This window comes from Hyla sarda, unplaced genomic scaffold, assembly GCF_029499605.1.
Source record: "Hyla sarda isolate aHylSar1 unplaced genomic scaffold, aHylSar1.hap1 scaffold_162, whole genome shotgun sequence".
Taxonomy (NCBI): Eukaryota; Metazoa; Chordata; class Amphibia; order Anura; family Hylidae; genus Hyla; species Hyla sarda.
In genome coordinates this window covers 178,466-202,415 of record NW_026608257.1, presented here as the reverse complement: position 1 = coordinate 202,415, position 23,950 = coordinate 178,466, and the positions used below count along the sequence as shown (strand labels likewise).

The 23,950-nt window shown below is 44.9% G+C and overlaps 10 non-coding genes across 10 annotated transcripts; all 10 read right to left on the bottom strand.

Annotated features, from left to right (window-relative positions):
• Window positions 1–745: 745 nt before the first annotated feature.
• LOC130311235 (U2 spliceosomal RNA) lies at window positions 746–936 on the bottom strand. Its single transcript, XR_008859647.1, has one exon. It is a non-coding gene; the product is annotated as a U2 spliceosomal RNA (small nuclear RNA).
• A 2,097-nt stretch (window positions 937–3,033) lies between these two features.
• LOC130311232 (U2 spliceosomal RNA) lies at window positions 3,034–3,224 on the bottom strand. Its single transcript, XR_008859645.1, has one exon. It is a non-coding gene; the product is annotated as a U2 spliceosomal RNA (small nuclear RNA).
• A 2,083-nt stretch (window positions 3,225–5,307) lies between these two features.
• LOC130311231 (U2 spliceosomal RNA) lies at window positions 5,308–5,498 on the bottom strand. Its single transcript, XR_008859644.1, has one exon. It is a non-coding gene; the product is annotated as a U2 spliceosomal RNA (small nuclear RNA).
• A 2,101-nt stretch (window positions 5,499–7,599) lies between these two features.
• On the bottom strand, window positions 7,600–7,790 carry LOC130311230 (U2 spliceosomal RNA). The gene has a single exon (XR_008859643.1). It is a non-coding gene; the product is annotated as a U2 spliceosomal RNA (small nuclear RNA).
• Window positions 7,791–9,884: 2,094 nt separating this feature from the next.
• On the bottom strand, window positions 9,885–10,075 carry LOC130311229 (U2 spliceosomal RNA). Its single transcript, XR_008859642.1, has one exon. It is a non-coding gene; the product is annotated as a U2 spliceosomal RNA (small nuclear RNA).
• A 2,086-nt stretch (window positions 10,076–12,161) lies between these two features.
• Window positions 12,162–12,352, bottom strand: LOC130311228 (U2 spliceosomal RNA). The gene has a single exon (XR_008859641.1). It is a non-coding gene; the product is annotated as a U2 spliceosomal RNA (small nuclear RNA).
• A 2,083-nt stretch (window positions 12,353–14,435) lies between these two features.
• Window positions 14,436–14,631, bottom strand: LOC130311158 (U2 spliceosomal RNA). The gene has a single exon (XR_008859596.1). It is a non-coding gene; the product is annotated as a U2 spliceosomal RNA (small nuclear RNA).
• Window positions 14,632–16,723: 2,092 nt separating this feature from the next.
• On the bottom strand, window positions 16,724–16,918 carry LOC130311183 (U2 spliceosomal RNA). The gene has a single exon (XR_008859611.1). It is a non-coding gene; the product is annotated as a U2 spliceosomal RNA (small nuclear RNA).
• A 693-nt stretch (window positions 16,919–17,611) lies between these two features.
• On the bottom strand, window positions 17,612–17,799 carry LOC130311200 (U2 spliceosomal RNA). Its single transcript, XR_008859617.1, has one exon. It is a non-coding gene; the product is annotated as a U2 spliceosomal RNA (small nuclear RNA).
• Window positions 17,800–19,891: 2,092 nt separating this feature from the next.
• Window positions 19,892–20,085, bottom strand: LOC130311182 (U2 spliceosomal RNA). Its single transcript, XR_008859610.1, has one exon. It is a non-coding gene; the product is annotated as a U2 spliceosomal RNA (small nuclear RNA).
• Window positions 20,086–23,950: the final 3,865 nt, after the last annotated feature.

The following is a 23,950-nucleotide window of genomic DNA, read 5'->3' as shown; positions in this document are numbered from 1 at the left end:
AGATACAGTCTAAAGTATAGATCTCAAAGTCTGTGCACAGAATTTAGCAAGGGCCTCGCACCTTCTGATGCATCAGGTAGGTGCACAATAGCATAGCCTAACCCTCTGTACTTTGGTCTATATTGATGCGGGACATAGACAGCCAGCTGATGACCAATCCATTAGTGCAATGGATGGCTGGAAGCATTTGTCTTTGCCTTTGCAATACCACAGAAGCAATGCATGGTCAATGTACAGCAATGACACACCTGTGTGAACAGCCAGGAGACCCCCCCCCCCCCCATGTTATGTTACATAGTTACATAGTTAGTACGGTCGAAAAAAGACATATGTCCATCAAGTTCAACCAGGGAATTAAGGGGTAGGGGTGTGGCGCGATATTGGGGAAGGGATGAGATTTTATATTTCTTCATAAGCATTAATCTTATTTTGTCAATTAGGAACATTCAGCACCCACCCGCTATCAAGGCAGCTGCCTATCATGTCATGCCCTACCTGCACAGGTGTGCTGGCTACTCAAATGATCCAATTAAGGAGGCCATTTAGTCAGCAGCAGCAGAAGTCCTGTGCCTGGACGCTCCAACAGCGGCCAGACACAAGCAGAAGCAGAAGCAGCAGAAGCAGCAGCAGCACCACCTTTTGTTTTTTGGCTGCAGCAGCAGCAAGGCCCACAGGGCTGGCTAGCTGGCTAGCCAGCAAGCAGGTAGCAATGAAAGTAGGAATCTTTCTTTTTAACCCTGTAAGGGGGTGGTGCACTGTACCCGAAGATACTGCCATATCGGGTCAATGCATAGGGCGACGGAAGCAAGCTTCGAAATCGGCCCCCGTTCTCAAAAATCCATTTAATATATGGTCCCCAGATAGGGGACGTATCAGATATTAAACTGATAAGAACAGATACTACACTTGATCTTAGCCAAAAGGCCGAGAAGCGATAACCGTGAAAGGGGCGGGCCCAACAAGGTGCCCTTCATGGGCACTATCACTGCTTGCTGTCAGGGAGGCTGCCAGACAATTTTCCATGCACACTCTGGGCTGGGGGGCAGTCAACCACCAGTACACACAGCAGAACCTAAACCCATACCATTATTGCTAAGCAGCAAGACAGGGGCCCATTGCACTCCCACGGGGCCTTTTTAAATGCAATCCATAACCCGGATTTGCCAGGAACCCTTCTTACTCCTCCTACTTGCATGTGACACTGGGCTTAGGATCTGCATAGGAAACACACACACAAGCACACACCTACCTTTGTTGCCTGCAGATGCCTCCTTGGCTGTCCCCAAACGGTATCAAACCAACACCCACGGGAAGCTGTAAGCATAGAGGACATGCCTGCACCCCATTGGACTTACCTGTGTGGGTTAAACCCGGGTTATTTGACAACCTATGGCGGTGATGGTTCTGCTCAGGCAGAGCAGTGCTGATGCTCCTCATAAAGCTGTCGCTGCTGTGAAGGTTCTAGGTGACATCACAAATCCCTATGGTTACATACACAACAAAGCTGGGTTGTTGTTGTTTACACTCTGCAAGGCCTGTGGAAGTGAGTGACATCATAGCACTGTAGTTCTGAGGGTTCTAGATGGATGCAACAATCTCCTGTTGCTTCTATGAAGGTCATAATAGACGACATCACCAAACAGCTCCATAGTCACATACACAGCAAAGGAGAGATGTTGTTTACACCTAGTGATGTCAGTGGTATTGAGTGACATCACAGCACAGTGCTAAGGCTCCTGGGCCTGGACACAGCAGCGGCTGCAATATCTCAACGGAGAATACGTTTATATATATATATGTGTGTGTGCGCGTATATATATATATATATATATATATATATATATATATATATATATATATTTCTCCGCCGAAATCACTTTTAAACCCATTTCCACCTTTTTTTCCCTTCTCTTCCTCTTACTTTTTTTTCACGTTTTTTTACGTTTTTCTCCTTTTCGCCTCTTTTCTGGGCGTATTATTCTTCTTTTTCTTCTTTTTTTCCGTCTAATGCATACCCCATCAGTGCAGCAATGCTTATTCAATACCGCCAGCAGATGGAGACACTGGGGGATAATTTTCTAAGGATTTATACTGATTTTTCCTGTCTGAATTTGTCGCACAGAAAGTTGCAGGCCAAATATGTGTGACATTTCTGCGACTTTAGCTTCTAGAGCATTTTTACAACATTATACATAGGTGCTGAATACATAAAAAGCGACTGTTCAGCGACAGACAAGTCGCATCGGCTGAAAGTAGGCCAGAATGTCAGTCCATGTTGGAGCAGGTTTAGATACAGTCTAAAGTATAGATCTCAAAGTCTGTGCACAGAATTTAGCAAGGGCCTCGCACCTTCTGATGCATCAGGTAGGTGCACAATAGCATAGCCTAACCCTCTGTACTTTGGTCTATATTGATGCGGTACATAGACAGCCAGCTGATGACCAATCCATTAGTGCAATGGATGGCTGGAAGCATTTGTCTTTGCCTTTGCAATACCACAGAAGCAATGCATGGTCAATGTACAGCAATGACACACCTGTGTGAACAGCCAGGAGACCCCCCCCCCCCCCATGTTATGTTACATAGTTACATAGTTAGTACGGTCGAAAAAAGACATATGTCCATCAAGTTCAACCAGGGAATTAAGGGGTAGGGGTGTGGCGCGATATTGGGGAAGGGATGAGATTTTATATTTCTTCATAAGCATTAATCTTATTTTGTCAATTAGGAACATTCAGCACCCACCCGCTATCAAGGCAGCTGCCTATCATGTCATGCCCTACCTGCACAGGTGTGCTGGCTACTCAAATGATCCAATTAAGGAGGCCATTTAGTCAGCAGCAGCAGAAGTCCTGTGCCTGGACGCTCCAACAGCGGCCAGACACAAGCAGAAGCAGAAGCAGCAGAAGCAGCAGCAGCACCACCTTTTGTTTTTTGGCTGCAGCAGCAGCAAGGCCCACAGGGCTGGCTAGCTGGCTAGCCAGTAAGCAGGTAGCAATGAAAGTAGGAATCTTTCTTTTTAACCCTGTAAGGGGGTGGTGCACTGTACCCGAAGATACTGCCATATCGGGTCAATGCATAGGGCGACGGAAGCAAGCTTCGAAATCGGCCCCCGTTCTCAAAAATCCATTTAATATATGGTCCCCAGATAGGGGACGTATCAGATATTAAACTGATAAGAACAGATACTACACTTGATCTTAGCCAAAAGGCCGAGAAGCGATAACCGTGAAAGGGGCGGGCCCAACAAGGTGCCCTTCATGGGCACTATCACTGCTTGCTGTCAGGGAGGCTGCCAGACAATTTTCCATGCACACTCTGGGCTGGGGGGCAGTCAACCACCAGTACACACAGCAGAACCTAAACCCATACCATTATTGCTAAGCAGCAAGACAGGGGCCCATTGCACTCCCACGGGGCCTTTTTAAATGCAATCCATAACCCGGATTTGCCAGGAACCCTTCTTACTCCTCCTACTTGCATGTGACACTGGGCTTAGGATCTGCATAGGAAACACACACACAAGCACACACCTACCTTTGTTGCCTGCAGATGCCTCCTTGGCTGTCCCCAAACGGTATCAAACCAACACCCACGGGAAGCTGTAAGCATAGAGGACATGCCTGCACCCCATTGGACTTACCTGTGTGGGTTAAACCCGGGTTATTTGACAACCTATGGCGGTGATGGTTCTGCTCAGGCAGAGCAGTGCTGATGCTCCTCATAAAGCTGTCGCTGCTGTGAAGGTTCTAGGTGACATCACAAATCCCTATGGTTACATACACAACAAAGCTGGGTTGTTGTTGTTTACACTCTGCAAGGCCTGTGGAAGTGAGTGACATCATAGCACTGTAGTTCTGAGGGTTCTAGATGGATGCAACAATCTCCTGTTGCTTCTATGAAGGCCATAATAGACGACATCACCAAACAGCTCCATAGTCACATACACAGCAAAGGAGAGATGTTGTTTACACCTAGTGATGTCAGTGGTATTGAGTGACATCACAGCACAGTGCTAAGGCTCCTGGGCCTGGACACAGCAGCGGCTGCAATATCTCAACGGAGAATACGTTTATATATATGTGTGTGTGTGCGCGTATATATATATATATATATATATATATATATATATATTTCTCCGCCGAAATCACTTTTAAACCCATTTCCACCTTTTTTTCCCTTCTCTTCCTCTTACTTTTTTTTCACGTTTTTTTACGTTTTTCTCCTTTTCGCCTCTTTTCTGGGCGTATTATTCTTCTTTTTCTTCTTTTTTTTCGTCTAATGCATACCCCATCAGTGCAGCAATGCTTATTCAATACCGCCAGCAGATGGAGACACTGGGGGATAATTTTCTAAGGATTTATACTGATTTTTCCTGTCTGAATTTGTCGCACAGAAAGTTGCAGGCCAAATATGTGTGACATTTCTGCGACTTTAGCTTCTAGAGCATTTTTACAACATTATACATAGGTGCTGAATACATAAAAAGCGACTGTTCAGCGACAGACAAGTCGCATCGGCTGAAAGTAGGCCAGAATGTCAGTCCATGTTGGAGCAGGTTTAGATACAGTCTAAAGTATAGATCTCAAAGTCTGTGCACAGAATTTAGCAAGGGCCTCGCACCTTCTGATGCATCAGGTAGGTGCACAATAGCATAGCCTAAGCCTCTGTACTTTGGTCTATATTGATGCGGGACATAGACAGCCAGCTGATGACCAATCCATTAGTGCAATGGATGGCTGGAAGCATTTGTCTTTGCCTTTGCAATACCACAGAAGCAATGCATGGTCAATGTACAGCAATGACACACCTGTGTGAACAGCCAGGAGACCCCCCCCCCCCCCATGTTATGTTACATAGTTACATAGTTAGTACGGTCGAAAAAAGACATATGTCCATCAAGTTCAACCAGGGAATTAAGGGGTAGGGGTGTGGCGCGATATTGGGGAAGGGATGAGATTTTATATTTCTTCATAAGCATTAATCTTATTTTGTCAATTAGGAACATTCAGCACCCACCCGCTATCAAGGCAGCTGCCTATCATGTCATGCCCTACCTGCACAGGTGTGCTGGCTACTCAAATGATCCAATTAAGGAGGCCATTTAGTCAGCAGCAGCAGAAGTCCTGTGCCTGGACGCTCCAACAGCGGCCAGACACAAGCAGAAGCAGAAGCAGCAGAAGCAGCAGCAGCACCACCTTTTGTTTTTTGGCTGCAGCAGCAGCAAGGCCCACAGGGCTGGCTAGCTGGCTAGCCAGCAAGCAGGTAGCAATGAAAGTAGGAATCTTTCTTTTTAACCCTGTAAGGGGGTGGTGCACTGTACCCGAAGATACTGCCATATCGGGTCAATGCATAGGGCGACGGAAGCAAGCTTCGAAATCGGCCCCCGTTCTCAAAAATCCATTTAATATATGGTCCCCAGATAGGGGACGTATCAGATATTAAACTGATAAGAACAGATACTACACTTGATCTTAGCCAAAAGGCCGAGAAGCGATAACCGTGAAAGGGGCGGGCCCAACAAGGTGCCCTTCATGGGCACTATCACTGCTTGCTGTCAGGGAGGCTGCCAGACAATTTTCCATGCACACTCTGGGCTGGGGGGCAGTCAACCACCAGTACACACAGCAGAACCTAAACCCATACCATTATTGCTAAGCAGCAAGACAGGGGCCCATTGCACTCCCACGGGGCCTTTTTAAATGCAATCCATAACCCGGATTTGCCAGGAACCCTTCTTACTCCTCCTACTTGCATGTGACACTGGGCTTAGGATCTGCATAGGAAACACACACACAAGCACACACCTACCTTTGTTGCCTGCAGATGCCTCCTTGGCTGTCCCCAAACGGTATCAAACCAACACCCACGGGAAGCTGTAAGCATAGAGGACATGCCTGCACCCCATTGGACTTACCTGTGTGGGTTAAACCCAGGTTATTTGACAACCTATGGCGGTGATGGTTCTGCTCAGACAGAGCAGTGCTGATGCTCCTCATAAAGCTGTCGCTGCTGTGAAGGTTCTAGGTGACATCACAAATCCCTATGGTTACATACACAACAAAGCTGGGTTGTTGTTGTTTACACTCTGCAAGGCCTGTGGAAGTGAGTGACATCATAGCACTGTAGTTCTGAGGGTTCTAGATGGATGCAACAATCTCCTGTTGCTTCTATGAAGGCCATAATAGACGACATCACCAAACAGCTCCATAGTCACATACACAGCAAAGGAGAGATGTTGTTTACACCTAGTGATGTCAGTGGTATTGAGTGACATCACAGCACAGTGCTAAGGCTCCTGGGCCTGGACACAGCAGCGGCTGCAATATCTCAACGGAGAATACGTTTATATATATGTGTGTGTGTGCGCGTATATATATATATATATATATATATATATATATATATATATATATTTCTCCGCCGAAATCACTTTTAAACCCATTTCCACCTTTTTTTCCCTTCTCTTCCTCTTACTTTTTTTTCACGTTTTTTTACGTTTTTCTCCTTTTCGCCTCTTTTCTGGGCGTATTATTCTTCTTTTTCTTCTTTTTTTTCGTCTAATGCATACCCCATCAGTGTAGCAATGCTTATTCAATACCGCCAGCAGATGGAGACACTGGGGGATAATTTTCTAAGGATTTATACTGATTTTTCCTGTCTGAATTTGTCGCACAGAAAGTTGCAGGCCAAATATGTGTGACATTTCTGCGACTTTAGCTTCTAGAGCATTTTTACAACATTATACATAGGTGCTGAATACATAAAAAGCGACTGTTCAGCGACAGACAAGTCGCATCGGCTGAAAGTAGGCCAGAATGTCAGTCCATGTTGGAGCAGGTTTAGATACAGTCTAAAGTATAGATCTCAAAGTCTGTGCACAGAATTTAGCAAGGGCCTCGCACCTTCTGATGCATCAGGTAGGTGCACAATAGCATAGCCTAACCCTCTGTACTTTGGTCTATATTGATGCGGGACATAGACAGCCAGCTGATGACCAATCCATTAGTGCAATGGATGGCTGGAAGCATTTGTCTTTGCCTTTGCAATACCACAGAAGCAATGCATGGTCAATGTACAGCAATGACACACCTGTGTGAACAGCCAGGAGACCCCCCCCCCCCCCCATGTTATGTTACATAGTTACATAGTTAGTACGGTCGAAAAAAGACATATGTCCATCAAGTTCAACCAGGGAATTAAGGGGTAGGGGTGTGGCGCGATATTGGGGAAGGGATGAGATTTTATATTTCTTCATAAGCATTAATCTTATTTTGTCAATTAGGAACATTCAGCACCCACCCGCTATCAAGGCAGCTGCCTATCATGTCATGCCCTACCTGCACAGGTGTGCTGGCTACTCAAATGTTCCAATTAAGGAGGCCATTTAGTCAGCAGCAGCAGAAGTCCTGTGCCTGGACGCTCCAACAGCGGCCAGACACAAGCAGAAGCAGAAGCAGCAGAAGCAGCAGAAGCAGCAGCAGCACCACCTTTTGTTTTTTGGCTGCAGCAGCAGCAAGGCCCACAGGGCTGGCTAGCTGGCTAGCCAGCAAGCAGGTAGCAATGAAAGTAGGAATCTTTCTTTTTAACCCTGTAAGGGGGTGGTGCACTGTACCCGAAGATACTGCCATATCGGGTCAATGCATAGGGCGACGGAAGCAAGCTTCGAAATCGGCCCCCGTTCTCAAAAATCCATTTAATATATGGTCCCCAGATAGGGGACGTATCAGATATTAAACTGATAAGAACAGATACTACACTTGATCTTAGCCAAAAGGCCGAGAAGCGATAACCGTGAAAGGGGCGGGCCCAACAAGGTGCCCTTCATGGGCACTATCACTGCTTGCTGTCAGGGAGGCTGCCAGACAATTTTCCATGCACACTCTGGGCTGGGGGGCAGTCAACCACCAGTACACACAGCAGAACCTAAACCCATACCATTATTGCTAAGCAGCAAGACAGGGGCCCATTGCACTCCCACGGGGCCTTTTTAAATGCAATCCATAACCCGGATTTGCCAGGAACCCTTCTTACTCCTCCTACTTGCATGTGACACTGGGCTTAGGATCTGCATAGGAAACACACACACAAGCACACACCTACCTTTGTTGCCTGCAGATGCCTCCTTGGCTGTCCCCAAACGGTATCAAACCAACACCCACGGGAAGCTGTAAGCATAGAGGACATGCCTGCACCCCATTGGACTTACCTGTGTGGGTTAAACCCAGGTTATTTGACAACCTATGGCGGTGATGGTTCTGCTCAGACAGAGCAGTGCTGATGCTCCTCATAAAGCTGTCGCTGCTGTGAAGGTTCTAGGTGACATCACAAATCCCTATGGTTACATACACAACAAAGCTGGGTTGTTGTTGTTTACACTCTGCAAGGCCTGTGGAAGTGAGTGACATCATAGCACTGTAGTTCTGAGGGTTCTAGATGGATGCAACAATCTCCTGTTGCTTCTATGAAGGCCATAATAGACGACATCACCAAACAGCTCCATAGTCACATACACAGCAAAGGAGAGATGTTGTTTACACCTAGTGATGTCAGTGGTATTGAGTGACATCACAGCACAGTGCTAAGGCTCCTGGGCCTGGACACAGCAGCGGCTGCAATATCTCAACGGAGAATACGTTTATATATATGTGTGTGTGTGCGCGTATATATATATATATATATATATATATATATATATATATATATATATTTCTCCGCCGAAATCACTTTTAAACCCATTTCCACCTTTTTTTCCCTTCTCTTCCTCTTACTTTTTTTTCACGTTTTTTTACGTTTTTCTCCTTTTCGCCTCTTTTCTGGGCGTATTATTCTTCTTTTTCTTCTTTTTTTTCGTCTAATGCATACCCCATCAGTGTAGCAATGCTTATTCAATACCGCCAGCAGATGGAGACACTGGGGGATAATTTTCTAAGGATTTATACTGATTTTTCCTGTCTGAATTTGTCGCACAGAAAGTTGCAGGCCAAATATGTGTGACATTTCTGCGACTTTAGCTTCTAGAGCATTTTTACAACATTATACATAGGTGCTGAATACATAAAAAGCGACTGTTCAGCGACAGACAAGTCGCATCGGCTGAAAGTAGGCCAGAATGTCAGTCCATGTTGGAGCAGGTTTAGATACAGTCTAAAGTATAGATCTCAAAGTCTGTGCACAGAATTTAGCAAGGGCCTCGCACCTTCTGATGCATCAGGTAGGTGCACAATAGCATAGCCTAACCCTCTGTACTTTGGTCTATATTGATGCGGGACATAGACAGCCAGCTGATGACCAATCCATTAGTGCAATGGATGGCTGGAAGCATTTGTCTTTGCCTTTGCAATACCACAGAAGCAATGCATGGTCAATGTACAGCAATGACACACCTGTGTGAACAGCCAGGAGACCCCCCCCCCCCCCCATGTTATGTTACATAGTTACATAGTTAGTACGGTCGAAAAAAGACATATGTCCATCAAGTTCAACCAGGGAATTAAGGGGTAGGGGTGTGGCGCGATATTGGGGAAGGGATGAGATTTTATATTTCTTCATAAGCATTAATCTTATTTTGTCAATTAGGAACATTCAGCACCCACCCGCTATCAAGGCAGCTGCCTATCATGTCATGCCCTACCTGCACAGGTGTGCTGGCTACTCAAATGTTCCAATTAAGGAGGCCATTTAGTCAGCAGCAGCAGAAGTCCTGTGCCTGGACGCTCCAACAGCGGCCAGACACAAGCAGAAGCAGAAGCAGCAGAAGCAGCAGCAGCACCACCTTTTGTTTTTTGGCTGCAGCAGCAGCAAGGCCCACAGGGCTGGCTAGCTGGCTAGCCAGCAAGCAGGTAGCAATGAAAGTAGGAATCTTTCTTTTTAACCCTGTAAGGGGGTGGTGCACTGTACCCGAAGATACTGCCATATCGGGTCAATGCATAGGGCGACGGAAGCAAGCTTCGAAATCGGCCCCCGTTCTCAAAAATCCATTTAATATATGGTCCCCAGATAGGGGACGTATCAGATATTAAACTGATAAGAACAGATACTACACTTGATCTTAGCCAAAAGGCCGAGAAGCGATAACCGTGAAAGGGGCGGGCCCAACAAGGTGCCCTTCATGGGCACTATCACTGCTTGCTGTCAGGGAGGCTGCCAGACAATTTTCCATGCACACTCTGGGCTGGGGGGCAGTCAACCACCAGTACACACAGCAGAACCTAAACCCATACCATTATTGCTAAGCAGCAAGACAGGGGCCCATTGCACTCCCACGGGGCCTTTTTAAATGCAATCCATAACCCGGATTTGCCAGGAACCCTTCTTACTCCTCCTACTTGCATGTGACACTGGGCTTAGGATCTGCATAGGAAACACACACACAAGCACACACCTACCTTTGTTGCCTGCAGATGCCTCCTTGGCTGTCCCCAAACGGTATCAAACCAACACCCACGGGAAGCTGTAAGCATAGAGGACATGCCTGCACCCCATTGGACTTACCTGTGTGGGTTAAACCCGGGTTATTTGACAACCTATGGCGGTGATGGTTCTGCTCAGGCAGAGCAGTGCTGATGCTCCTCATAAAGCTGTCGCTGCTGTGAAGGTTCTAGGTGACATCACAAATCCCTATGGTTACATACACAACAAAGCTGGGTTGTTGTTGTTTACACTCTGCAAGGCCTGTGGAAGTGAGTGACATCATAGCACTGTAGTTCTGAGGGTTCTAGATGGATGCAACAATCTCCTGTTGCTTCTATGAAGGCCATAATAGACGACATCACCAAACAGCTCCATAGTCACATACACAGCAAAGGAGAGATGTTGTTTACACCTAGTGATGTCAGTGGTATTGAGTGACATCACAGCACAGTGCTAAGGCTCCTGGGCCTGGACACAGCAGCGGCTGCAATATCTCAACGGAGAATACGTTTATATATATGTGTGTGTGTGTGCGTATATATATATATATATATATATATATATATATATATATATTTCTCCGCCGAAATCACTTTTAAACCCATTTCCACCTTTTTTTCCCTTCTCTTCCTCTTACTTTTTTTTCACGTTTTTTTTACGTTTTTCTCCTTTTCGCCTCTTTTCTGGGCGTATTATTCTTCTTTTTCTTCTTTTTTTTCGTCTAATGCATACCCCATCAGTGCAGCAATGCTTATTCAATACCGCCAGCAGATGGAGACACTGGGGGATAATTTTCTAAGGATTTATACTGATTTTTCCTGTCTGAATTTGTCGCACAGAAAGTTGCAGGCCAAATATGTGTGACATTTCTGCGACTTTAGCTTCTAGAGCATTTTTACAACATTATACATAGGTGCTGAATACATAAAAAGCGACTGTTCAGCGACAGACAAGTCGCATCGGCTGAAAGTAGGCCAGAATGTCAGTCCATGTTGGAGCAGGTTTAGATACAGTCTAAAGTATAGATCTCAAAGTCTGTGCACAGAATTTAGCAAGGGCCTCGCACCTTCTGATGCATCAGGTAGGTGCACAATAGCATAGCCTAACCCTCTGTACTTTGGTCTATATTGATGCGGGACATAGACAGCCTGCTGATGACCAATCCATTAGTGCAATGGATGGCTGGAAGCATTTGTCTTTGCCTTTGCAATACCACAGAAGCAATGCATGGTCAATGTACAGCAATGACACACCTGTGTGAACAGCCAGGAGACCCCCCCCCCCCATGTTATGTTACATAGTTACATAGTTAGTCCGGTCGAAAAAAGACATATGTCCATCAAGTTCAACCAGGGAATTAAGGGGTAGGGGTGTGGCGCGATATTGGGGAAGGGATGAGATTTTATATTTCTTCATAAGCATTAATCTTATTTTGTCAATTAGGAACATTCAGCACCCACCCGCTATCAAGGCAGCTGCCTATCATGTCATGCCCTACCTGCACAGGTGTGCTGGCTACTCAAATGATCCAATTAAGGAGGCCATTTAGTCAGCAGCAGCAGAAGTCCTGTGCCTGGACGCTCCAACAGCGGCCAGACACAAGCAGAAGCAGAAGCAGCAGAAGCAGCAGCAGCACCACCTTTTGTTTTTTGGCTGCAGCAGCAGCAAGGCCCACAGGGCTGGCTAGCTGGCTAGCCAGCAAGCAGGTAGCAATGAAAGTAGGAATCTTTCTTTTTAACCCTGTAAGGGGGTGGTGCACTGTACCCGAAGATACTGCCATATCGGGTCAATGCATAGGGCGACGGAAGCAAGCTTCGAAATCGGCCCCCGTTCTCAAAAATCCATTTAATATATGGTCCCCAGATAGGGGACGTATCAGATATTAAACTGATAAGAACAGATACTACACTTGATCTTAGCCAAAAGGCCGAGAAGCGATAACCGTGAAAGGGGCGGGCCCAACAAGGTGCCCTTCATGGGCACTATCACTGCTTGCTGTCAGGGAGGCTGCCAGACAATTTTCCATGCACACTCTGGGCTGGGGGGCAGTCAACCACCAGTACACACAGCAGAACCTAAACCCATACCATTATTGCTAAGCAGCAAGACAGGGGCCCATTGCACTCCCACGGGGCCTTTTTAAATGCAATCCATAACCCGGATTTGCCAGGAACCCTTCTTACTCCTCCTACTTGCATGTGACACTGGGCTTAGGATCTGCATAGGAAACACACACACAAGCACACACCTACCTTTGTTGCCTGCAGATGCCTCCTTGGCTGTCCCCAAACGGTATCAAACCAACACCCACGGGAAGCTGTAAGCATAGAGGACATGCCTGCACCCCATTGGACTTACCTGTGTGGGTTAAACCCGGGTTATTTGACAACCTATGGCGGTGATGGTTCTGCTCAGGCAGAGCAGTGCTGATGCTCCTCATAAAGCTGTCGCTGCTGTGAAGGTTCTAGGTGACATCACAAATCCCTATGGTTACATACACAACAAAGCTGGGTTGTTGTTGTTTACACTCTGCAAGGCCTGTGGAAGTGAGTGACATCATAGCACTGTAGTTCTGAGGGTTCTAGATGGATGCAACAATCTCCTGTTGCTTCTATGAAGGCCATAATAGACGACATCACCAAACAGCTCCATAGTCACATACACAGCAAAGGAGAGATGTTGTTTACACCTAGTGATGTCAGTGGTATTGAGTGACATCACAGCACAGTGCTAAGGCTCCTGGGCCTGGACACAGCAGCGGCTGCAATATCTCAACGGAGAATACGTTTATATATATGTGTGTGTGTGCGCGTATATATATATATATATATATATATATATATATATATATATATTCTCCGCCGAAATCACTTTTAAACCAATTTCCACCTTTTTTTCCCTTCTCTTCCTCTTACTTTTTTTTCACGTTTTTTTACGTTTTTCTCCTTTTCGCCTCTTTTCTGGGCGTATTATTCTTCTTTTTCTTCTTTTTTTTCGTCTAATGCATACCCCATCAGTGCAGCAATGCTTATTCAATACCGCCAGCAGATGGAGACACTGGGGGATAATTTTCTAAGGATTTATACTGATTTTTCCTGTCTGAATTTGTCGCACAGAAAGTTGCAGGCCAAATATGTGTGACATTTCTGCGACTTTAGCTTCTAGAGCATTTTTACAACATTATACATAGGTGCTGAATACATAAAAAGCGACTGTTCAGCGACAGACAAGTCGCATCGGCTGAAAGTAGGCCAGAATGTCAGTCCATGTTGGAGCAGGTTTAGATACAGTCTAAAGTATAGATCTCAAAGTCTGTGCACAGAATTTAGCAAGGGCCTCGCACCTTCTGATGCATCAGGTAGGTGCACAATAGCATAGCCTAACCCTCTGTACTTTGGTCTATATTGATGCGGGACATAGACAGCCAGCTGATGACCAATCCATTAGTGCAATGGATGGCTGGAAGCATTTGTCTTTGCCTTTGCAATACCACAGAAGCAATGCATGGTCAATGTACAGCAATGACACACCTGTGTGAACAGCCAGGAGACCCCCCCCCCCCCCCATGTTATGTTACATAGTTACATAGTTAGTACGGTCGAAAAAAGACATATGTCCATCAAGTTCAACCAGGGAATTAAGGGGTAGGGGTGTGGCGCGATATTGGGGAAGGGATGAGATTTTATATTTCTTCATAAGCATTAATCTTATTTTGTCAATTAGGAACATTCAGCACCCACCCGCTATCAAGGCAGCTGCCTATCATGTCATGCCCTACCTGCACAGGTGTGCTGGCTACTCAAATGATCCAATTAAGGAGGCCATTTAGTCAGCAGCAGCAGAAGTCCTGTGCCTGGACGCTCCAACAGTGGCCAGACACAAGCAGAAGCAGCAGAAGCAGCAGCAGCACCACCTTTTGTTTTTTGGCTGCAGCAGCAGCAAGGCCCACAGGGCTGGCTAGCTGGCTAGCCAGCAAGCAGGTAGCAATGAAAGTAGGAATCTTTCTTTTTAACCCTGTAAGGGGGTGGTGCACTGTACCCGAAGATACTGCCATATCGGGTCAATGCATAGGGCGACGGAAGCAAGCTTCGCTTCGAAATCGGCCCCCGTTCTCAAAAATCCATTTAATATATGGTCCCCAGATAGGGGACGTATCAGATATTAAACTGATAAGAACAGATACTACACTTGATCTTAGCCAAAAGGCCGAGAAGCGATAACCGTGAAAGGGGCGGGCCCAACAAGGTGCCCTTCATGGGCACTATCACTGCTTGCTGTCAGGGAGGCTGCCAGACAATTTTCCATGCACACTCTGGGCTGGGGGGCAGTCAACCACCAGTACACACAGCAGAACCTAAACCCATACCATTATTGCTAAGCAGCAAGACAGGGGCCCATTGCACTCCCACGGGGCCTTTTTAAATGCAATCCATAACCCGGATTTGCCAGGAACCCTTCTTACTCCTCCTACTTGCATGTGACACTGGGCTTAGGATCTGCATAGGAAACACACACACAAGCACACACCTACCTTTGTTGCCTGCAGATGCCTCCTTGGCTGTCCCCAAACGGTATCAAACCAACACCCACGGGAAGCTGTAAGCATAGAGGACATGCCTGCACCCCATTGGACTTACCTGTGTGGGTTAAACCCGGGTTATTTGACAACCTATGGCGGTGATGGTTCTGCTCAGGCAGAGCAGTGCTGATGCTCCTCATAAAGCTGTCGCTGCTGTGAAGGTTCTAGGTGACATCACAAATCCCTATGGTTACATACACAACAAAGCTGGGTTGTTGTTGTTTACACTCTGCAAGGCCTGTGGAAGTGAGTGACATCATAGCACTGTAGTTCTGAGGGTTCTAGATGGATGCAACAATCTCCTGTTGCTTCTATGAAGGCCATAATAGACGACATCACCAAACAGCTCCATAGTCACATACACAGCAAAGGAGAGATGTTGTTTACACCTAGTGATGTCAGTGGTATTGAGTGACATCACAGCACAGTGCTAAGGCTCCTGGGCCTGGACACAGCAGCGGCTGCAATATCTCAACGGAGAATACGTTTATATATATGTGTGTGTGTGCGCGTATATATATATATATATATATATATATATATATATATATATTTCTCCGCCGAAATCACTTTTAAACCCATTTCCACCTTTTTTTCCCTTCTCTTCCTCTTACTTTTTTTTCACGTTTTTTTTTACGTTTTTCTCCTTTTCGCCTCTTTTCTGGGCGTATTATTCTTCTTTTTCTTCTTTTTTTTCGTCTAATGCATACCCCATCAGTGCAGCAATGCTTATTCAATACCGCCAGCAGATGGAGACACTGGGGGATAATTTTCTAAGGATTTATACTGATTTTTCCTGTCTGAATTTGTCGCACAGAAAGTTGCAGGCCAAATATGTGTGACATTTCTGCGACTTTAGCTTCTAGAGCATTTTTACAACATTATACATAGGTGCTGAATACATAAAAAGCGACTGTTCAGCGACAGACAAGTCGCATCGGCTGAAAGTAGGCCAGAATGTCAGTCCATGTTGGAGCAGGTTTAGATACAGTCTAAAGTATAGATCTCAAAGTCTGTGCACAGAATTTAGCAAGGGCCTCGCACCTTCTGATGCATCAGGTAGGTGCACAATAGCATAGCCTAACCCTCTGTACTTTGGTCTATATTGATGCGGGACATAGACAGCCAGCTGATGACCAATCCATTAGTGCAATGGATGGCTGGAAGCATTTGTCTTTGCCTTTGCAATACCACAGAAGCAATGCATGGTCAATGTACAGCAATGACACACCTGTGTGAACAGCCAGGAGACCCCCCCCCCCCCCATGTTATGTTACATAGTTACATAGTTAGTACGGTCGAAAAAAGACATATGTCCATCAAGTTCAACCAGGGAATTAAGGGGTAGGGGTGTGGCGCGATATTGGGGAAGGGATGAGATTTTATATTTCTTCATAAGCATTAATCTTATTTTGTCAATTAGGAACATTCAGCACCCACCCGCTATCAAGGCAGCTGCCTATCATGTCATGCCCTACCTGCACAGGTGTGCTGGCTACTCAAATGATCCAATTAAGGAGGCCATTTAGTCAGCAGCAGCAGAAGTCCTGTGCCTGGACGCTCCAACAGCGGCCAGACACAAGCAGAAGCAGAAGCAGCAGAAGCAGCAGCAGCACCACCTTTTGTTTTTTGGCTGCTGCAGCAGCAGCAAGGCCCACAGGGCTGGCTAGCTGGCTAGCCAGCAAGCAGGTAGCAATGAAAGTAGGAATCTTTCTTTTTAACCCTGTAAGGGGGTGGTGCACTGTACCCGAAGATACTGCCATATCGGGTCAATGCATAGGGCGACGGAAGCAAGCTTCGAAATCGGCCCCCGTTCTCAAAAATCCATTTAATATATGGTCCCCAGATAGGGGACGTATCAGATATTAAACTGATAAGAACAGATTTTTTTTTTTTTTTTTTTTTTTTTTTTTATCTAAAGCCGAGGAACGTGCTTTCGATTCACCCAAAGTGCAAGAAAAAGTGCAAACGTGTTACACTAAAAAAACGTGCACAAAGGATGCGGTCTATCACAAGCCCTTCTCCGATAGGAGAGAGGCCCCCCAACAAACCTTACCCTTCGCCTCCGGACCAAAAGGTACCTGCGAGGTTCCAGGTTCGATGTCCCTTTTCGCCGAAGCTACTAGGGGACCACAAATGCTCCCGGCATCCCCCTTGGCGTTAGCCAAGGTATCTGCCCGCAGAGCCGATTACGGTAGGTACCCTGCCAAAGCAGGAGTACCCGGGGTGTTTGCAGGGAGGTGCGGAACCTAATGGCCACACACACCTCCCCTAGACCGCCAGGAGGGACACCCAGAAGGGCTACCGCATCCTGACCAATCCTGTGAACACACAACACGCAAAAAGTGACACAGTGAGACAAAAAAGAAATAAATAAGTGAATGTGTGCAGATATACTGCCCGGACATCCGGCCGGATCTATAAAAATTTCTCTGATCCTAGCCAGAAGGCCGGGAATCAAGAGGTGAGTGCCACAAGGTGAAGAGATTATGGTGCCCGTGCTTCAACTCAGTGAGCCTATCCTCCCAGTGAGTTTCGGCACCTCGGGGTCACCACTCCCCGAGGCACAAAAGTACCTCGGCTCTAGACCCTCTCAGCCTCATGGCGAGACCCGGAGGGAACAGGTCACATCGGGGCAGCCGTCGAGCTGATTCCTCAGAACCAGCCCCGGAAAGCCCTGGTACACCTGCATCCTCCATGCAGCACCCATCCCCACCAGCCCCATACCGGCGTTACTGTCCACCGGCATGAAAAACTGATAAGAACAGATACTACACTTGATCTTAGCCAAAAGGCCGAGAAGCGATAACCGTGAAAGGGGCGGGCCCAACAAGGTGCCCTTCATGGGCACTATCACTGCTTGCTGTCAGGGAGGCTGCCAGACAATTTTCCATGCACACTCTGGGCTGGGGGGCAGTCAACCACCAGTACACACAGCAGAACCTAAACCCATACCATTATTGCTAAGCAGCAAGACAGGGGCCCATTGCACTCCCACAGGGCCTTTTTAAATGCAATCCATAACCCGGATTTGCCAGGAACCCTTCTTACTCCTCCTACTTGCATGTGACACTGGGCTTAGGATCTGCATAGGAAACACACACACAAGCACACACCTACCTTTGTTGCCTGCAGATGCCTCCTTGGCTGTCCCCAAACGGTATCAAACCAACACCCACGGGAAGCTGTAAGCATAGAGGACATGCCTGCACCCCATTGGACTTACCTGTGTGGGTTAAACCCGGGTTATTTGACAACCTATGGCAGTGATGGTTCTGCTCAGGCAGAGCAGTGCTGATGCTCCTCATAAAGCTGTCGCTGCTGTGAAGGTTCTAGGTGACATCACAAATCCCTATGGTTACATACACAACAAAGCTGGGTTGTTGTTGTTTACACTCTGCAAGGCCTGTGGAAGTGAGTGACATCATAGCACTGTAGTTCTGAGGGTTCTAGATGGATGCAACAATCTCCTGTTGCTTCTATGAAGGCCATAATAGACGACATCACCAAACAGCTCCATAGTCACATACACAGCAAAGGAGAGATGTTGTTTACACCTAGTGATGTCAGTGGTATTGAGTGACATCACAGCACAGTGCTAAGGCTCCTGGGCCTGGACACAGCAGCGGCTGCAATATCTCAACGGAGAATACGTTTATATATATGTGTGTGTGTGCGCGTATATATATATATATATATATATATATATATATATATATATATATATTTCTCCGCCGAAATCACTTTTAAACCCATTTCCACCTTTTTTTCCCTTCTCTTCCTCTTACTTTTTTTTCACGTTTTTTTACGTTTTTCTCCTTTTCGCCTCTTTTCTGGGCGTATTATTCTTCTTTTTCTTCTTTTTTTTCGTCTAATGCATACCCCATCAGTGCAGCAATGCTTATTCAATACCGCCAGCAGATGGAGACACTGGGGGATAATTTTCTAAGGATTTATACTGATTTTTCCTGTCTGAATTTGTCGCACAGAAAGTTGCAGGCCAAATATGTGTGACATTTCTGCGACTTTAGCTTCTAGAGCATTTTTACAACATTATACATAGGTGCTGAATACATAAAAAGCGACTGTTCAGCGACAGACAAGTCGCATCGGCTGAAAGTAGGCCAGAATGTCAGTCCATGTTGGAGCAGGTTTAGATACAGTCTAAAGTATAGATCTCAAAGTCTGTGCACAGAATTTAGCAAGGGCCTCGCACCTTCTGATGCATCAGGTAGGTGCACAATAGCATAGCCTAACCCTCTGTACTTTGGTCTATATTGATGCGGGACATAGACAGCCAGCTGATGACCAATCCATTAGTGCAATGGATGGCTGGAAGCATTTGTCTTTGCCTTTGCAATACCACAGAAGCAATGCATGGTCAATGTACAGCAATGACACACCTGTGTGAACAGCCAGGAGACCCCCCCCCCCCCATGTTATGTTACATAGTTACATAGTTAGTACGGTCGAAAAAAGACATATGTCCATCAAGTTCAACCAGGGAATTAAGGGGTAGGGGTGTGGCGCGATATTGGGGAAGGGATGAGATTTTATATTTCTTCATAAGCATTAATCTTATTTTGTCAATTAGGAACATTCAGCACCCACCCGCTATCAAGGCAGCTGCCTATCATGTCATGCCCTACCTGCACAGGTGTGCTGGCTACTCAAATGATCCAATTAAGGAGGCCATTTAGTCAGCAGCAGCAGAAGTCCTGTGCCTGGACGCTCCAACAGCGGCCAGACACAAGCAGAAGCAGAAGCAGCAGAAGCAGCAGCAGCACCACCTTTTGTTTTTTGGCTGCAGCAGCAGCAAGGCCCACAGGGCTGGCTAGCTGGCTAGCCAGCAAGCAGGTAGCAATGAAAGTAGGAATCTTTCTTTTTAACCCTGTAAGGGGGTGGTGCACTGTACCCGAAGATACTGCCATATCGGGTCAATGCATAGGGCGACGGAAGCAAGCTTCGAAATCGGCCCCCGTTCTCAAAAATCCATTTAATATATGGTCCCCAGATAGGGGACGTATCAGATATTAAACTGATAAGAACAGATTTTTTTTTTTTTTTTTTTTTTTTCCTCAGTTACAGACTATTGTTTGGACGATCATCAGGTCACCTACCAAGACTCGTCACTTAAAACAATATCTGAAAAAACATCATACGGAAAAAACTAACTAAGGGAACCGAGTGCCAAGAAAAAGTGACTAAACAACAAAACAAAAAAACATGTCAAAAACAATCACAGAAATTGGTCAAAAACTTACAGCTTTCTCCTTTACGTACTTCTTATAAATTCTTCCATCGTGTATGCATCCAGATTTTCTCCGCTTCTTCTTCACCAATTCTCTTTTTGTCCAGTAGAAAGATAGTAAAAATCCTTCCTAAAAACAATCTTTTCAATTCCCTCGGAGAAATAACAACATTTTTAAAAACAAGCAAATTGCGTGAGTCCCATAAAACCTCTTTAAAAACAGAAAAAAGAATCCAATTAGTACGTGTATCTTCCTTTTTACTAAGATCTTGACCAATAAAAACTTTCTCAAAAGAAAAACTATTATATCCAGTGAGTTGGATTAAAAACCTCTTTAAAAACATAAAAAATTCTTTTGCATAAAAACAGTCCCAATAAAGGTGCACTAAGTCTTCTCTACCTCCACAACCCTCTCTTGGGCATCTGTCACTTATTCTCAAACCTCTTCCATTTAAAAAAGATCGGGTTGGGAGGCAGCCATGAAAGGACATCCAACTAACGTCTTTTTGTCTGTTTGATAGTCCAATAACTTTAAAAAACTTCCAAATCTTCACAGACTGAGCATTAGTGCAGAATGGTACTTCATATAATCTCTCATTTTTCCTTATTTCTTGTTCTATTTTCTTTTTATCAGGTTCACCTAAAGAGCTCAAACCAAATTGATCATTGAAAGACCTGAGGAGCACATAGAAGGTAGGTATCACATGTGCTATGGGTCTCCTCAAATCCCTCTCACACCAGCCCCACTTGGAAAACAACCATCCTGCAAGGTATTTACTCATGTCTGCCGCCCTATTATTGCACTGTATCAATTTAAAAATTAAAAGAAAATAGTGCACCTTTAAAAACAGATCAATGTTTGGAAAGTTATATCCGCCCAAATTCATACTCTTCATCACTTCTTCTCTTCTCATTTTCTCCATCTTAGACCCCCAGAAGAACACAAAAAGCTTCCTTGTAACTCTCCTAGTCCATAACTTTCCTGGAGGAAGCACCATAGCCGTATACAAGAGAAGCGGTAGGATTACAGACTTAATGATAAGAACTTTCCCTTTAAGTGACAAGTTCCTTAACCTCCAGAAGGATAGCTTCTTCTCAATTTTACTGTCCAAAGTCTCATAACTTTTCTTTCCTTTGAGGTCTTTGTCAAATATCACTCCTAGCACTTCAATGTCTTCTTTTTCCTTAACACCATCCACTACTATATTCTCTTGGTTCCCAAAACTGCATAATTGGCACTTCCCCCAGTTCACATTCATCCCAGCCACACAACAAAAAATCCTCACATGCAAATTTACTCTGTTGAGATCTGCTTGGGATGTACAAGTAAAAACCACATCATCCATATAACTTAAAACCTTTAACTTACTACCATCACTACCTGGAATAAAAACACCACTCACACATTTATCTTTCTGCACATTCTTCAACAGGCCCTCTATAACGCATATAAACAGAATTGGGGAGAGTGGGCATCCCTGTCTGACTCCAGACAGGACATTAAAAGCAGGCCCCACATGCCCATTTACTAAAATCTGACTTGTCACCCCATGATAAAAACTCATAATAACAGATAATAACTTTTCTGGAATACCTAAGTGTTTTAAAGCAATGAACATAAAATCATGTGCAACCTTATCATAAGCCTTTTCGAAATCTATGGACTCAACAAACAGTGCATTCTTGTTGAAGTTACTGTAATAAATAGAGTCTCTTAAAAGCAATAAATTATCTGTTATTTTTCTTTTCGGTACTGCACAAACTTGGTATTCTCCCACAAGGTGGTCCACTACATCACTCAGTCTATTAGCCACAATCTTAGCAATTATCTTGTAGTCACAATTTAATAAAGTTATAGGTCTCCAATTTTTAAGATCTCTGCCATCACCTTTTTTATGAATTAATGTTATGACCCCTTTCTTCATAGATTCAGCTAAAACACCTGAGTTAAAAACATATTGCACCACCCGTGTAAACTCTTTACTTAAAATATTCCAGAACGCGGAATAAAACTCAGCGGGAAGACCATCACAGCCTGGTGTCTTCCCTTTGGCCATCTTATCCAGGGCCTGCTTGATCTCCCCTTCACTAACATCATCAATCAAAAAATCTACTTTTTCAACAGGAACATTATTCTCCAAAATATTACAATAATCATTCATCTCCGTCTCACTGGCTCTGCTCTTATTACTAAAGAGTGTCTCATAAAATCTGCCAATCTCCTTCACCATCTCCTCTCCAAAAACTTCCCCCGTAGGGGTAAAAACAGATTTAAAAACACCTTTAGCATTAAAACATTTTTTAAAGAAATACCGTGTACACTGCTCATTTTCTTCTAGGTGCTGCACTTTAGACTTATATACAATATTTCTTCCCTTTTCCAACAACCTTTTTTTCATCTCCCCCTTCACCTTAACAATCTCATTCTCCACCTCCACACCAACACGTTTAAACTTATAGAGAGTCTCTAACCGGGATACAAGCCTTTCATCACTCCTCCTCTTCTCTTGTGCTCTCTTTATGCAAAACATCTTAAAGAAATTAGAAAACTCTCCTTTAGCCCATTCCCACCACACTAAGACATTACTAAAATCAGGTTGTTTAGAAACACAGGATAAAAACACATGATTAAAACCAGCCATTACTTCCTCATCTTCCAATAGACTTACATTTAATTTCCAGAGCCCCCTCCCAAAATGAAGGGACTCTGTGACACTTATCTCAGCCGACACCATCTTGTGGTCTGAGAAAGTTGACATCATTTGATTGCACCGGACCACCTTAATCCCATCAGAGACCAGGATGTAATCGATCCGGGATTTACAGCGGCCACTATCTGATATGTACGTATATCTTTCATCAGTGCTAACCATCAGTCCAACATCAGTAAAATGCAAGTCTTGAATAATTTGATTTAAAACATTGGAAGTAATATCAGTTCTAACCTCAGCAGAGCTCTCACGATCATTGACGGATCTAATGCAGTTAAAATCGCCAACAATAATAGTATCTTCACGACCAGGGATAAAAAACTTAAGGGACTCTAAAAAAGACAAACGTGCTTGTTTTTCTGCTGGAGCATACACATTAAAAATTCTCATCCTCTGGCCCAAAACCTCAAAAATTAAAACCATACAACGACCAGGTACTAAAATTTGGCAATTTAAAACTTTAATGTCCCTGTTTCGCAATAAAATCCCCACACCTTCATTTTTGTTTTCTGCACATGTGGACCAGAAGGACTGCCCACACTTCCACTCATTTGCATAAGGTGCTGACTTTATTGCACACTCCTGTAAACATATCACATCACTTCTAACATTCTCAAGAATATCAAAAATTGCAGCTCTCCTAATTTCAGACTCAATACTTCTTACATTAATAGTTGTTACAACCAAAGTCATAATAACTAGGAAAAGAAAACCAAATGCTTTAAAATCCATCTTAACTTAGAAATTAACATTTTGGCCTTCAACTTTCCTATGTAAACTTGCAAAACAATCAGGCGACCCTATGTTAGAGTCCCTGTCTATTTCATTATCACTACCAAGAACAAGGGCTTCCTGATCCTCAGACCAGCTCCCTGTCTTACACCTTTTATTCACAACCTGCACATCCTCATCTTCCTCCTCCTCTTCTTCCTTACTGCGAGAAACTCTCTGACCAGGTGTCAGAGATCTCTGAGATGACCCAACAACTTCCATTCC